We start from the raw sequence: 15,566 nt of genomic DNA, 5'->3' as shown, positions 1-15,566 counted from the left end.
GGTCATTTTTCTCGTGAGTGCCCAAAAACAGATAGAAGAGAGAATCATGATAGGACAATGGCTCCAGTGATGAACAACAGAGGAACGACATCCAATAGTGAAACTGCAAACTTGGTCGTGGTAGCTCAAACATTTGATTGGGAGGACCATATTCAAGCATTCAACATCTCAGGACCTGAAATTGTAAATATGGCGCAAATAGGTGAGCTACCAGATGAAAAAGCTGAAGAGAATGCTGAAGCAAAAATGATGCAACTTCAATTTGCTTTCATGGTATCTACCACTCCAGAGAAGAAAGAGGTCGGTGAAGTTTCTTGTTCTCAAAAATGCATAGATACTGTTAAATTTCGGCGTGATCAAATTGATTTATTACGTAGAGAAAATGAGGACCTTAAGTATGAAGGCTATAATCTTAGGAAAGGACAAAAACCTCTTAAAGAACAATTAGAGGCCAAGACAAATGATTTTAGGAAACTTCAGGAAGAATATAGCAACAAATGTGCTAATTATACCTATGTTAAGAAATAGCTTGCTAGCTTGACTGACGAGCTTGACACATTGAAAAACAAGTTTGAAAATGCAGATTTTAATTTCAGAAAATTTGATGTGTCAAGTAAGAAAGTTGAGTCTATGATTGAAAATCAATTAAAATTTAAAGCTAACCAACAAAAGGGTCTAGGGTATGACAGTGTTCCTCCTCCTTTCAATCATAACTACACTTCCATCCCTATGACACAAGAAGAAATATGCAGGGAAGCACATCTTCAGTATGGTAAACCTACTGTGGTTGTGACAGAAAATAGCTCTAAGGTGAACAATACTAATGTTTCTACTTCATATGCAGATTCACCTTTAGTTCAAGGCAAGCAGGCAGCTGGAGAGAGTGATTCTGATAATAATTTTGTTTTGCAAACTGATGTTTCTGATTCAAACAATGATGTTTCTGTTTCTAATTTGAAAACTGATGTTTTAGTTTTTGATGATTGTGTTTTGAAATCTGATGATTCGGATGTTTCTGATAAGTGTGATGATGTGTCTGATAAATCTAATGAACCTGTCGCTAGCAAATACATGCCACCTAATCCAGTCACACAATCTGAACCATGCACGTGCACTTGTGGGAAAAGTAAAGAACTCAATAAGGACACTAAATCAGGAAAGAGCGGTACCAGTTTCTATATGAAGAAACAAACATGTTTCAATTGTGGAATTCCTAGTCATATTGCGAGAAATTGTCCAAACCGTGCATATGTTCCTTTTTATGCACAAGGAAGAATGAATGAGTCACGAGGAAGATTTCTTAAGAGAAAATCCTCTAGATCTCATTCAGTTGATGGTGATTGGAACATCACTAAAGAAAGAAATCAGGCTGATCTTGAAAAGCACAAAAAGTTTTTAAACAAAAATGCAACAGGTACTTTAAGGAGACCGAACTTGGTTAAGCCAAGATCGGTATCGTAAAAGTCATCGTCTGGGTCTTCCTCTAGTAATAAACGGATACCCAAACGATCCAAATCAAAGAAAAATAATTCAAAATCCCCTGTTAACGTTTCTAAACCAAATTACAAATGGATGCCCAAAAACTCATGTGTTCAATCACCTCAACATCCTTTATGTACATCTGGTAATCAATCTGTCTTAAAAGGTTAAAAGATTAATTTTGTTGCTAACAAGGGAAAACCCAGTGTTTCTATGACCTGGGTTCCAAAATCGAATTAATCTCGCACATCGCAGCTATGTAGGAATATCGTCAGACCTTGGTATGTCGATAGTGGTTGTTCCAGGCACATGACAGGAGACATCTCCCAAATGCAGGACATTTAGAATTTTAATGGGGGGTTTGTTTCCTTTGTGGGAGGAGAAGGTGGAAAGATCACTCAGAAGGGTTCCATGACGAATGGTGTGCTTAACTTTGAGAAAGTTAACTATGCTCCTGAGCTGAAACACAGTCTGTTGAGCGTATCTCAGATCTGTGATAATGGCAATTCAACTCATTTTACGAAGAAAGAGTGTCTCATTTTGAAGCCCGAAATCATTATACCTGAAGAATGGATTTTGGTTAGATCGAAAAGGAAAGGGAATGCCTACGTTATTGACATGAATCATAACATTCCCGAGCAAGTCACTTGTCTTTTCTCAAAAGTCTCTGAACACAATGCCATGCTCTGGCATCGTCGGCTCTGCCATGCCAATGCCAAGAACCTCAATCGTCTTGCTAAAAATGAGATTGTGAGTGGACTTCCTATCAAAGACTTCATAACCTTTGAGAAGTGTGTTGCTTGTGCTCAGGGAAAACATCATCGCAAGACACATAAGCCAAAGTTGGTCAACTCAATCAGCAAGGTTCTTCAGTTGTTACATATGGATTTGTTCGGTCTGGTCAACATCCTCAGCATCAACATGAATTCTTACTGCCTTGTTGTGATTGATGATTTCTCACGGTTCACATGTCACACCCTCAAACCAGACGGCGGAAACGTCCGGGGGTGGAGGACTTCATTTGTAGTATCACAACACATGTATAATAGTAATCAAAGTACAAACAACCACTGTATTAAAAAGTATAAATATTTACATGAGTTTCACTAATGTATACAGTACTAAAAAGTTGTACAAAAGAAGAAGACAAGACATAAATAGCTCCATCTTCTCAAAAGCTCGGGGTGTACCTGCCTACTGGTTCCCTGAGAATACAAGTAATTTGAAAAGAGAGTATCAACATAAAGTTGAGTGAGTGCATAAGTATTTATGTTTTGAAAGAATGTCTTCTGTTTCTTGAATATGTAACTGTTTCCAAAAAACCCTATATTTTCTACTGTATATGAAAAGTAGTTTTAGTTGCATACAACTGTTCTATTTGTAAAACAATGTTCTGTATTTGTAATCCTTTTGTAAACTTGTATCTATGAGTATGTCTGAATTCATTAACTGTTATTGTAAACTGTAATGTATTACTGTAAACTGTATATGGTAAACTAGTACTTTAAAATAGTACATAAGTTTAGTTAACTATACACTAACGTATTGTTAATATCTTTTAATGAGTTATTATAACCATACTGACTAGGTGGCCTGACCCAACGCTATGAATGCGCTGAAAGTTGATGATAACAATTGTCACTCACATGCGTGTATGTCTGACTGTAGCTAGCAGTCCGAGTGCGGGATTGTCATTCCCAATATAGATCTATACACACATTGTTTCGATCCCCTGCTGGAGACTCTGGTCATAATATCAGGACTTTACTATATTGTTTAAAATGAATTAAACAAACTGTACTACTTGACTCATAAAAGCATATAAACGTTACATGTATAATAATTATGAAAACACAATCATTCTGAAATAAATGATTACTAGTATGTTCTTGAATTAGTACTCTTAACCTGTATCTGAAAGAATGTATACACTTGGATAGTTTGAATTAAACCTTTGTTTTTGTTAAACATTGTACTCTAGTATGATTAAATCATGAATTAATGTTCTGTGAATCATAAATTATACCTATTATAATTTATATTTACTTTCTGTATTGATACTTAGTATTAATGAATACAACCCCTTGCTCAACTTGTTACAAAGGGTAATTGAAACTAAATGAATAAACTTTTATACTTGTATACATATATATATATATATATATATATATATATATATATATATATATATATATATATATATATATATATATATATATATATATAAGTAAAATTTAAATGACACTCGAACAAATAACTGATACTTGTAATCCCACATCCAAACAAGGAAAAGGAACCAAAGTGGGTTATTAGTCCTAAATCTTTTAAATCTTATTTATATAAATATATGTATACTAGTATGATTTTTGGGGAAAAATATAAGTTTATAAAATATTTAAAAGAAGTTTCATATTTTGAAATCCATTTTGGTGACTTGATGTCTTTTTGAAACAATCACTTACAACCACTTGATTTGATGATACTGAAATTCATTTCTATAAGATGTTTGAAACCATTTGTTTTGATAACTGTAATCCATTTGAAATTATTTGTTATAACACAAAATCTTTGTGTTAGACTTGTATTCCCCCCTTAAAACAGTAAAAACTATGAAAATGTGGGGGTATGAACTCACCTGTAGTGAGTAGTTTGGATGAAAGAATGGTATAGGATGCTAGGTGTCAAGTGAAGACTTGAGCACACACATGGATTCTATTTATCATATAATGACACATATATGTATATAATTAGTGCATAAACAACTAATCATGAAAGGTAACACCCTATTAGACTAGGAAACCCTAGGATTGAAGTACTACAATGACATATCATTGCATACTAAGGGTGTATGGCCATTCTAGGGAGTTTACGGCCATGAGTTTACGGCCCTATGTGATTTCGGCCAATGAGTTTACGACCCCATGAGTTTACGACCGTAAACTCATGCTACTTTGTGCATATGGGTGTTTTAAAGGGCTTAAAGCATTGAGGAAGGGTTCTAGGTTCTTGTCCAATCCTTTAGGAAGAGTTTAAGGTCCAAATGCACCCATATTAAGGGTTTACGGCCAAGGGAGATGCTCTTGGCCGTAAACTCTTGTTGTTCTTGGGAAAAGCTTGATTTCAAGGCTAGAATCAAGAGTCTTAACTAGATAGCAAGTATATAAGAGGGTACTTACGATTTTGAAGCTTAGAAGGGTAGATTTCGGCCCAAAGAACTTATGTGTTCTTGATGTTCTTGAGGATCTTGAAGATCTAGACCCAAAAGATTAAATTCATGGATGAATTCAAAGGTGATTCAAGAATAAGAGATGTACTAACACATAGATGGAAGAAATCATTTACATTATTGAGGGTTTTGAAGCAAGATCCTATGATACTTGAGAGAGTTTTCGAGTTCCTAGCCTTGGAAATGGTAAAAGAGAGTAAAAATGGCCCAAGCTTCATACTTATAAGCTAGAGTTTACGGTCACCATGAGTTTACGGCCGTAAACTCATGTGTCTTGGCCGTAAACTCCTCATTGAGGGGTTTATGGCTTGATTGATGGCTTTGAACTTCAGTTGACCCGCTCTAACACTTGATCCTTTGATATACTAGGCTTAGAATGCTCCAACAGACTCTAAATAGTGCTAAAAATTAGCATAAACAAGTTTAACTTTGACTGAATTGAATGGTTGTACAAGATAGAAATTTCGGGTTGTCACATCATCCCCCCGTTAGAGAGAATTTCGTCCCGAAATTAGAGTTTACGCAATTAAGTAGTTACAAATAACTAAGCGAAAAGTTGAGGATATTTCAATTTCATTTGATCCTCGTGCTCCCAAGTGAATTCGGGTCCCCGCTTGGCATTCCAGCGAACCTTCACTATAGGAATACGGCTTTGCTTTGTTTGTTTGACTTCTCGGTCCATGATTTCTACTGGTTCTTCCACGAAGTTGAGGTTCTCGTCAATCTCGATTTCGTCGAGTGGAATAACAAGAGTCTTGTCAGACAGACACTTTTTCAAGTTCGATACGTGGAAAACAGGATGTATGTTACTTAGTTCTTGAGGTAGTTGAAGTTTGTAAGCTACGAGACCAATTCTAGCAAGAATCTTGAATGGTCCTATATACCTTCGATTCAACTTGTCACGCTTTCCAAAGTGTATCATGCCCTTCCAGGGTGAGACCTTCAACATGATGCGGCCACCAACCTGGAATTCCAAAAGTTTTCTTCTTTTGTCTGCATAGCTTTTCTGTCTATCTCTGGAAGCTTTGAGTCGCTCCCGGATTTGTACTATTTTCTTCATGGTTTCACGAATGATTTCCGGACCAGTGAGGGCACCGTCGGGAACTTGATTTCTAGCTAACTGTGTATCACCCACTTCAGCCCAGCACAGAGGGGATCTGCACTTACGGCCATAGAGAGCTTCGAAAGGAGCAGCCTTTATGCTAGTGTGATAACTATTGTTGTAAGAGAATTCGACAAGGGGTAAATGAGTATCCCATGCCTTACCAAAGTCTATCACGCAAGCTCGCAACATATCTTCTAAAGTTTGAATTGTCCTCTCACTTTGTCCCGTCAGTCTTAGGATGGTAGGTCGTACTCATGTCCAGCCTAGTTCCTAGGGAACTTTGTAGCAATTGCCAGAACCTTGAAGTGAATCTACTATCTCTATTAGAGATAATAGATATAGGAACACCATGCAGTCGTACTATCTCCCTAATGTAAGTTCTTGTTAGCTTCTCCATCTTGTCAGTTTCTTTGATCGGCAAGAAGTGTGCGGATTTGGTTAATCTATCGACGATTACCCAAATAGTATCATAACCTCCCGATGTCTTGGGTAACTTGGTTATGAAATCCATTGTAATCCACTCCCACTTCCATTCTGGTATTTCAGGTTGTTGCAATAAACCTGAAGGTTTCTGGTATTCTACCTTAACTTTGGCACAAGTAAGACACTTGCCCACGCAGGTAGTGATTTCGGCCTTCATGTTAGGCCACCAGTACAGTTTCTTGAGGTCTAGGTACATCTTGTCTGAACCTGGATGAATGGAGTATCGAGTTTTGTGTGCTTCATTCATAACCACATCTCGGTAACCACCGAACTTTGGTGTCCAGATCCAGTTCATGAAACAATAGACTCCATCATCCCTGACTCTGAAGTTTTTATCCATTCCTCTCAAAGTTTCACATGCCACGTTTTCAGGTTTTAAGGCCTCGAGTTGAGCCTCTCTGATCTCTGTGGACAGATGTGAATGGATTGTCATGGTCAACGACTTTACTCGGCGTCCCGATTATTCTTTTCTGCTAAGGGCGTCAGCTACAACGTTAGCTTTACCAGGGTGATAAAGAATCTCACAATCGTAGTCGTTCAGTAGCTCCACCCATCGTCGTTGTCTCATGTTCAGCTCTTTCTGATTGAAGATGTGCTGGAGACTTTTATGGTCCGTGAATAATGTGAATTTCGTGCCATATAAGTAATGTCTCCAGATCTTCAGAGCAAATACTACTGCTCCTAGTTCAAGGTCATGTGTTGTATAGTTGACTTCATGTGTTTTTAGCTGTCTTGAGGCATAGGATATAACCTTTCCTCTTTGCATAAGAACACATCCAAGCCCTTGATTAGAAGCGTCACAGTACACTACAAAATCCTCTGTCCCTTCAGGGAGAGACAAGATTGGTGCACTACACAAGGCTCGTTTCAGCGTTTGGAATGTTGTTTCTTGTTTTTCTCCCCAGCTAAAAGTTACCCCCTTTTGCGTCAGAGTGGTAAGAGGTTTAGCTATTCGAGAGAAATTATGGATAAATCTGCGATAATAGCCAGCAAGACCTAAGAATTGACGGATTTCTGTAGGTGTTTTGGGTGCTGACCAATTTTCAATAGCCTTAATTTTGGAAGGATCGACGTGTATTCCTTCAGAACTGACCACGTGACCTAGGAATTCAACCTTCCTAATTCAAAATTCACATTTTGAAAACTTCGCATAGAGTTTCTTTGTTCTAAGAGTTTGCAAAACTTCACGAAGATGTTGGCCATGTTCCTCTTCACTTCTTGAATAAACAAGGATGTCGTCAATGAAGACTATAACGAATTTGTCCAAGAATGGACGACACACTCTGTTCATTAGATCCATGAACACATCAGGTGCATTCGTTAATCCGAATGGCAATACTACGAATTCATAATGACCATAGCGAGTTCTGAACGCGGTTTTGGGAATGTCATCCTCCAAAATCCGTAACTGGTGATACCCGGATCTTAATTCTATTTTTGAGAAGTAGCTCGCACCTTGAAGTTGGTTGAACAGATCGTCAATGCGAGGCAGAGGGTATCGATTCTTAATGGTAAGTTTATTCAGCTCGCGGTAGTCTATGCACATACGGAATGATCCATCCTTCTTCTTCACGAACAAAACCGGTGCTCCCCAGGGTGAGAAGCTTGGTCTTATGAAACCTTTGCTAAGGAGTTCGTTAAGCTGGCTGGATAAATCCAACATTTCTGAAGGTGTAAGACGATAAGGAGATTTGGCAACAGGGGTAGCCCCTGGAATTAAGTCGATTCTGAACTCGACTTGTCGTTCGGGAGGCACTCCTGGAAGATCATCGGGAAAAACGTCGAGAAAGTTACAGACTTCTGGAATTTTCACGATATCTTTCACTTCTTGCTTTTTGTCTACTACGTGAGCTAAGAAAGCACAGTACTCTTTACGAAGGTACTTCTGTGCCTTGATGCAAGAAATGATATGGAGGTTCGTCCCGGGTTTGTCGCCGTAAATAACAAGAGTTTCATTAGTTGGTTAATTCAGACGAATGGCTTTTTCATAACATAGGATGTCAGCACGGTTAGGACACAACCAATCCATACCTATTATAACGTCAAAACTCTTGATAGATACCGGCATAAGGTCAATAGGAAACGAATAGTTATTCAAAGTAAGAGTACATCCTATGTATATATCGTTGGTGGATTCGGATTTCCCGTTAGCCATTTCAACCGTGAATGTTTCTTTTAATGGTTGAGAGTTTTGATTTAGCAAGTGTTTGAAATTATGGCTCACAAAGCTCTTCTCAGCACCACAATCAAATAGAATGCATGCATAAGTGTTGTTGAGAAGAAACGTACCCGTAATTACTGCGGGATTTGCCACTGCTTCTTCCTGGCCCAAGGCTAAAATTCTCCCCACTCCACCTGCATTTCCAGCTTTACGACAATCTCTCTTGAAATGCCCCACTTCACCACATTGATAACATGCTTGACCAACTCCAGCTGCAGGTACTTGGTTAAGTGGTTGAGGTGGTGCTCTACAGAATCGGGCAGTATGCCCTTTCCTGTTGCAGTTACGACACTGCATTTCCCTGAAATTTCCATTATGGTGAAAATTGCATTTATTGCACTTCGGGAGATTACCAGCATAAGGCTTAGTTGGTGCTGGATTAACAGGAACAGCAGTAGGTACAGTCGCAGCGTTGACAGTAGTCAGCTGTTGTTTCTTTGAGGAACCATGTGAAAACTTGCCCTTCCTCTTGCTCTGACCCTTCTTCTTTTTGTTGTTGTTATTGTTGTTGTTGTTGTTTCCCTTTGGTTGTTCTGGCATAACAACCACTGAGTGTTGATGGACTCCATGGTCTATAAGAGATTGTGCCAGCTCTTTAGCACTGTCAAAAGTAACAGGCCTTGAAGCTAAAACACTAGATTGAATTTGGGGCGACAGTCCCCAAATATATCTCTCAATCTTTTTGCTCTCTAGAGCAACCATCTCCGGGCACAGAATTGCCAGATCACAAAATCTACTAGTATAGGTTGATATATACGAACCAGCCATTGAGAGAGCCCAGAGTTCCAGCTCAAGTTTTTGGACTTCGCCTCGCGGACAATATTCTCGCATAAGCGTAGCTTTAAAATTCTCCCAGCTGATTGAATTAGCCACTACCAGAGTAAGTGACTTAACGTGACCATTCCACCACATCAAAGCTCTTTCCGAAAAAGTACAAGCAGCGAACTTGACTTTGTTGCTCTCAGGACATGAGCAGATTTCGAAAATTGCTTCTGTCTTCTCTATCCACTGTCTTAATGCCAATACTCCTCCAGTTCCATTAAAGGTCCTGGGTTTGGCATTGGAAAAGTCTTTATAAGTGCACTCTCGCGAATTCCCATGACCTTCGCCCTGGTTAGCAGGATTTGTACCAGCTCCAGACCCACTAGCACCAGAAGTATGGATCTGAGACATAGCAGCAGCTACAGCTGCGATGACCGCCGCTTTGAACATAGCGGGGTCAAACTGAGGAGGTGGTGGCGGAGGTGGCACCGGCGGTTCATTTACATTGTGACGTCTCGGATTTCTACGAGGAGGCATCTTTTTCTATAAAAGTCAAAAGATACAAAGATGATAAGATATCAAGAGTGAATATGAATTCTGATATCTCTGAACTAAAACATATAGTTCGATATGAATCTTGGAATGAATTGGAAATAGAAGTCTATGACAAGTACAACTTGTAACTGAATAATATGAAAGTGAATGGTTATTTTTCAATTACTAAGAAATTGCATGTCGATTAAATTGGCATATTGAATACATAAGTCTGGAAAACTTGACCCTAGACAGGTCTACAATACACCAAATTCTGAGAAAAATATCGACACGATACAGACCTATCGAAAATAAAATTTTCGTGGTCTTACTGAAAAACCTGAAAAATAACACTAAAACCTATCCATAGACTTAACTATAACCAAAAGAGTGAAATAGGAAACAAGTAGAGTATTTCCTAATGGCGACGGGTATCATTTGGATGTAACCTCATGTCAGCCATTTGACGCTCCATAGCAAGCAGATGCCTTTCATACACTGTCAGGCGTGCTCGAAGCTCTATGACTTCAGCTCGAGTTTCAACGAAGGCTTGTAATAGAGATTCATTGTCCCTTGTATCTCTCTCACGAGCATATTCAAGACGATTAATACTGATTGTATTAATTCTCACATTGGCATCAACTTCCCCGATTCGGTTGATGGCTGTTCTACCCTGAATTTCATTTCGAGCAACTCTGCTGACTATAATCGGCAGGACTCTGTCTGCTGAACCTCCTTCGCTTAAGTTGTAGAAGCTTCTGTCTCCGTTGTAAGGCATTGGTTGATCCTGCTTTTGACTCCATGTTTCCAAGCTTTCTACCCACAGAGGCGTCGGACCTTGGAAAACCGGACGAGGGTTAGGATTTTGAGCAATTGGTGGTGGATTATAGGCTTCTGATTCGGAAGTATTCTCTTCAGGAAAATTTTCAATAAAGTCATCATCTAAGGGAATCTCGTGATTTTCCTCTGGTTCTGCATCTTGTTCTTGATTGGGGAAATACGGGTCTCCGGGTATGTGAAATCCAGCCATTGTTATCTAAGCGAGAATAGGGATAAGAGATATAGAATATAGTTAGTAACGATAAGTTTCTACAAGAAAGACCTATAATTAACAAATAATGTGCTATGTACAACTTGTTCTAGATATTACTATAACTATAAAGTGTATATTAATTATATATAATTTGGTTATATTCGACCTTCGATTAAATGACCTGGCTCTAAATCCACAACCAAACAAGGAACAAGAAATGAAGCTAAATCATATATTCTAAGTCTATATAACTTTAATTATATATAATTGTAATATACCCTTAATAGTTATAGTTCTACCCTTGATTGTTCTACTGATTTCACATGTTTGTTATTAGTATATACTGTCTAAAATACCCCTATAGTATTTTAATCTTTATGTTCTGTTCTAAAGTTCTTCTGAATATATATGGTAAGTTTTAGACATGCCACAACACTACTATGACTCCCAAACACATGTTGGTCATATCTCAAATCAATATAGTTGATCAGGCTATATTAATCCCAGATATGATTACATAACTGCCCAGGTTTGACTGTAATGTTCAACATCCAAATACTTTTATGTTCTTAATATTATGATATTGTACTTGTAGGTATGAGTGTTAGTATACTTTTTGTAAAAATACTTAAATTTTTTTAAAAGTATACTTGTAGTCAGAGCTCTTAGCCCCAAATGTATTTATAGTTTGTATATCTTCTATGGATTGATATACTGAGTTCACTATAAACAATGCTCTGATACCAATCTGTCACACCCCCAAACCAGACGGCGGAAACGTCCGGGGGTGGAGGACTTCATTTGTAGTATCACAACACATGTATAATAGTAATCAAAGTACAAACAACCACTGTATTAAAAAGTATAAATATTTACATGAGTTTCAATAATGTATACAGTAACTAAAAAGTTGTACAAAAGAAGAAGACAAGACATAAACAGCTCCATCTTCTCAAAAGCTCGGGGTGTACCTGCCTTCTGGTTCCCTGAGAATACAAGTAATTTGAAAAGAGAGTATCAACATAAAGTTGAGTGAGTGCATAAGTATTTATGTTTTGAAAGAATGTCTTCTGTTTCTTGAATATGTAACTGTTTCCAAAAAACCCTATATTTTCTACTGTATATGAAAAGTAGTTTTAGTTGCATACAACTGTTCTATTTGTAAAACAATGTTCTGTATTTGTAATCCTTTTGTAAACTTGTATCTATGAGTATGTCTGAATTCATTAACTGTTATTGTAAACTGTAATGTATTACTGTAAACTGTATATGGTAAACTAGTACTTTAAAATAGTACATAAGTTTAGTTAACTATACACTAACGTATTGTTAATATCTTTTAATGAGTTATTATAACCATACTGACTAGGTGGCCTGACCCAACGCTATGAATGCGCTGAAAGTTGATGATAACAATTGTCACTCACAGGCGTGTATGTCTGACTGTAGCTAGCAGTCCGAGTGCGGGATTGTCATTCCCAATATAGATCTATACACACATTGTTTCGATCCCCTGCTGGAGACTCTGGTCATAATATCAGGACTTTACTATATTGTTTAAAATGAATTAAACAAACTGTACTACTTGACTCATAAAAGCATATAAACGTTACATGTATAATAATTATGAAAACTCAATCATTCTGAAATAAATGATTACTAGTATGTTCTTGAATTAGTACTCTTAACCTGTATCTGAAAGAATGTATACGCTTGGATAGTTTGAATTAAACCTTTGTTTTTGTAAAACAATGTACTCTAGTATGCTTGAATCATGAATTAATGTTCTGTGAATCACAAATTATACCTATTATAATTTATATGTACTTTCTGTATTGATACTTAGTATTAATGAATACAACCCCTTGCTCAACTTGTTACAAAGGGTAATTGAAACTAAATGAATAAACTTTTATACTTGTATACATATACAAATATATATAAGTAAAATTTAAATGACACTCGGACAAATAACTGATACTTGTAATCCCACATCCAAACAAGGAAACGGAACCAAAGTGGGTTATTAGTCCTAAATCTTTTAAATCTTATTTATATAAATATATGTATACTAGTATGACTTTTGGGGAAAAATATAAGTTTATAAAATATTTAAAAGAAGTTTCATATTTTGAAATCCATTTTGGTGACTTGATGTCTTTTTGAAACAATCACTTAAAACCACTTGATTTGATGATACTGAAATTCATTTCGATAAGATGTTTGAAACCATTTGTTTTGATAACTGTAATCCATTTGAAATTATTTGTTATAACACAAAATCTTTGTGTTAGACTTGTATTCCCTCCTTAAAACAGTAAAAGTTATGAAAATGTGGGGGTATGAACTCACCTGTAGTGAGTAGTTTGGATGAAAGAATGGTATAGGATGGTAGGTGTCAAGTGAAGACTTGAGCATACACACGGATCCTATTTAGCATATAATGACACATATATGTATATAATTAGTGCATAAACAACTAATCATGAAAGGTAACACCCTATTAGACTAGGAAACCCTAGGATTGAAGTACTACAATGACATATGATTGCATACTAAGGGTGTATGTCCATTCTAGGGAGTTTACGGCCATGAGTTTATGGCCCTATGTGATTTCAGCCGATGAGTTTACGGTCGTAAACTCATGCTACTTTGTGCATATGGGTGTTTTAAAGGGCTTAAAGCATTGAGGAAGGGTTCTAGGTTCTTGTCCAATCCTTTAGGAAGAGTTTAAGGTCCAAATGCACCCATATTAAGGGTTTACGGCCAAGGGAGATGCTCTTGGCCGTAAACTCTTGTTGTTCTTGGGAAAAGCTTGATTTCAAGGCTAGAATCAAGAGTCTTAACTAGATAGCAAGTATATAAGAGGGTACTTACGATTTAGAAGCTTAGAAGGGTAGATTTCGGCCCAAAAAACTTATGTGTTCTTGATGTTCTTGAGGATCTTGAAGATCTAGACCCAAAAAATGGAATTCATGGATGAATTCAAAGGTGATTCAAGAATAAGAGATGTACTAACACATAGATGGAAGAAATCACTTACATTCTTAAGGGTTTTGAAGCAAGATCATATGATACTTGAGAGAGTTTTCGAGTTCCTAGCCTTGGAAATGGTAAAAGAGAGTAAAAATGGCCCAAGCTTCATAATTATAAGCTAGAGTTTATGGCCACCATGAGTTTACGGTCGTAAACTCATGTGTCCTGGCCGTAAACTCATCATTGAGGGGTTTATGGCTTGATTGATGGCTTTGAACTTCAGTTGACCCACTCTAACACTTGATCCTTTGATATACTAGGCTTAGAATGCTCAAACATACTCTAAATAGTGCTAAAAATTAGCAGAAACAAGTCTGACTTTGACTGAATTGAATGGTTGTACAAGATAGAAATTTCGGGTTGTCACATCACACGAGTCTTCTTCTTATCCAACAAGAGTGCGATTGCTGACCTGATCAAGAAATTCATTGTGATGGTTGAGAATCAGACAAATGAAAAGGTGAAGGCGCTTCGAACTGATAATGGTACAGAGTTCAAGAATGCAGTTTTGGATCAATTCTGTGCAGAAAAGGGTATAGTGCGTCAACACATCTATGTTCGGACACCACAACAACACGGTGTTGTAGAACGGAGAAATCGTACTTTGATGGACGTTGCATGGACTATGCTTTGTGATTCCAAATTACCGGTCTTCTTTTGGGCTGAAGCGATCAACACTGCTTGCTATGTACAGAAACCGTGTTCTGATCAACAAATCTCAGATGAAGACCGCATATGAAATTCTATATAATCACAAACCATTGGTCGCTCACTTCAGAATCTTTGGATGTCCTTGCACCCTTCTTCACCTCGAATCCACCACCCCCCCCCCCAAGTTCAACTCAAAGGCCGATGACTTCTATTTTGTGGGATATGCCGCACGCACCGCTTACCGAGTGTACAATAAAACCACCAAGAAGATTGTGGATTCTTTTGACGTGCGTTGGATGGAAGAGAATGAGACAGATGCGAGAGTTGGACCTGACTGGTTATTTGATTATGCATCATTGTTTAAATCGTTTAATGTGTATTCGGAAAATGTTTCAGGTTCCTGCTCATGTACAAGTGCAGTTGTTGAAGATGAAGAGGAAGATGTTGTATACAGACCTCCCCTGGTAACTCCTGTGTCTCCTTTAGTGGATGAAGCTGCTCCAAGTACTTCCTCGGTCTCACCAAGCGAAAGAATTAATTCGGACACTGAAGCTACTCCACTTTCCCCTGCTGAAAGAGAATTCATGACAAGAGAATACAAGTTATTTTGAAAACGTCAACATATATTATGTTGGTGAGTTCATAAGCATGTTTGATTTAAAAGTTTTGTATAGTTCGTAAAGCACCAGAAAATCCGATATTTTCTGTATCGTTGTATGTATGTTTTTGGTATCGTCTAGATTTGTATAAATATACCGTAATCCTTGATGAAGTTAGTCTCTAAGTGAGCCGTTATAACCATGCATGATAATGACTAGGTCGCCCGTCTTGGTATTTTTCCAAATGTCGGTCTTGCTAAGGATGTTGTCGCCCTAGACTGGCCTAGTCTAGCTGTAGCGAACAACTAAGGCGTGGGGGGTCACCCCGTATAGATCTATACACAAACTCCCGCTTTCCCTCCAGGAAACTCTGGTTATAACTACAGGCTACGATTGTACACTCAAAGGTGCCAACCGACAAGTCTCACTAGAATCTC

Source organism: Lactuca virosa, chromosome 6 (assembly GCF_052849685.1).
Source record: "Lactuca virosa cultivar CGN04683 chromosome 6, Lactuca_virosa_CGN04683_v6, whole genome shotgun sequence".
NCBI lineage: Eukaryota > Viridiplantae > Streptophyta > Magnoliopsida > Asterales > Asteraceae > Lactuca > Lactuca virosa.
Note: the sequence above shows the minus strand (reverse complement) of the source record.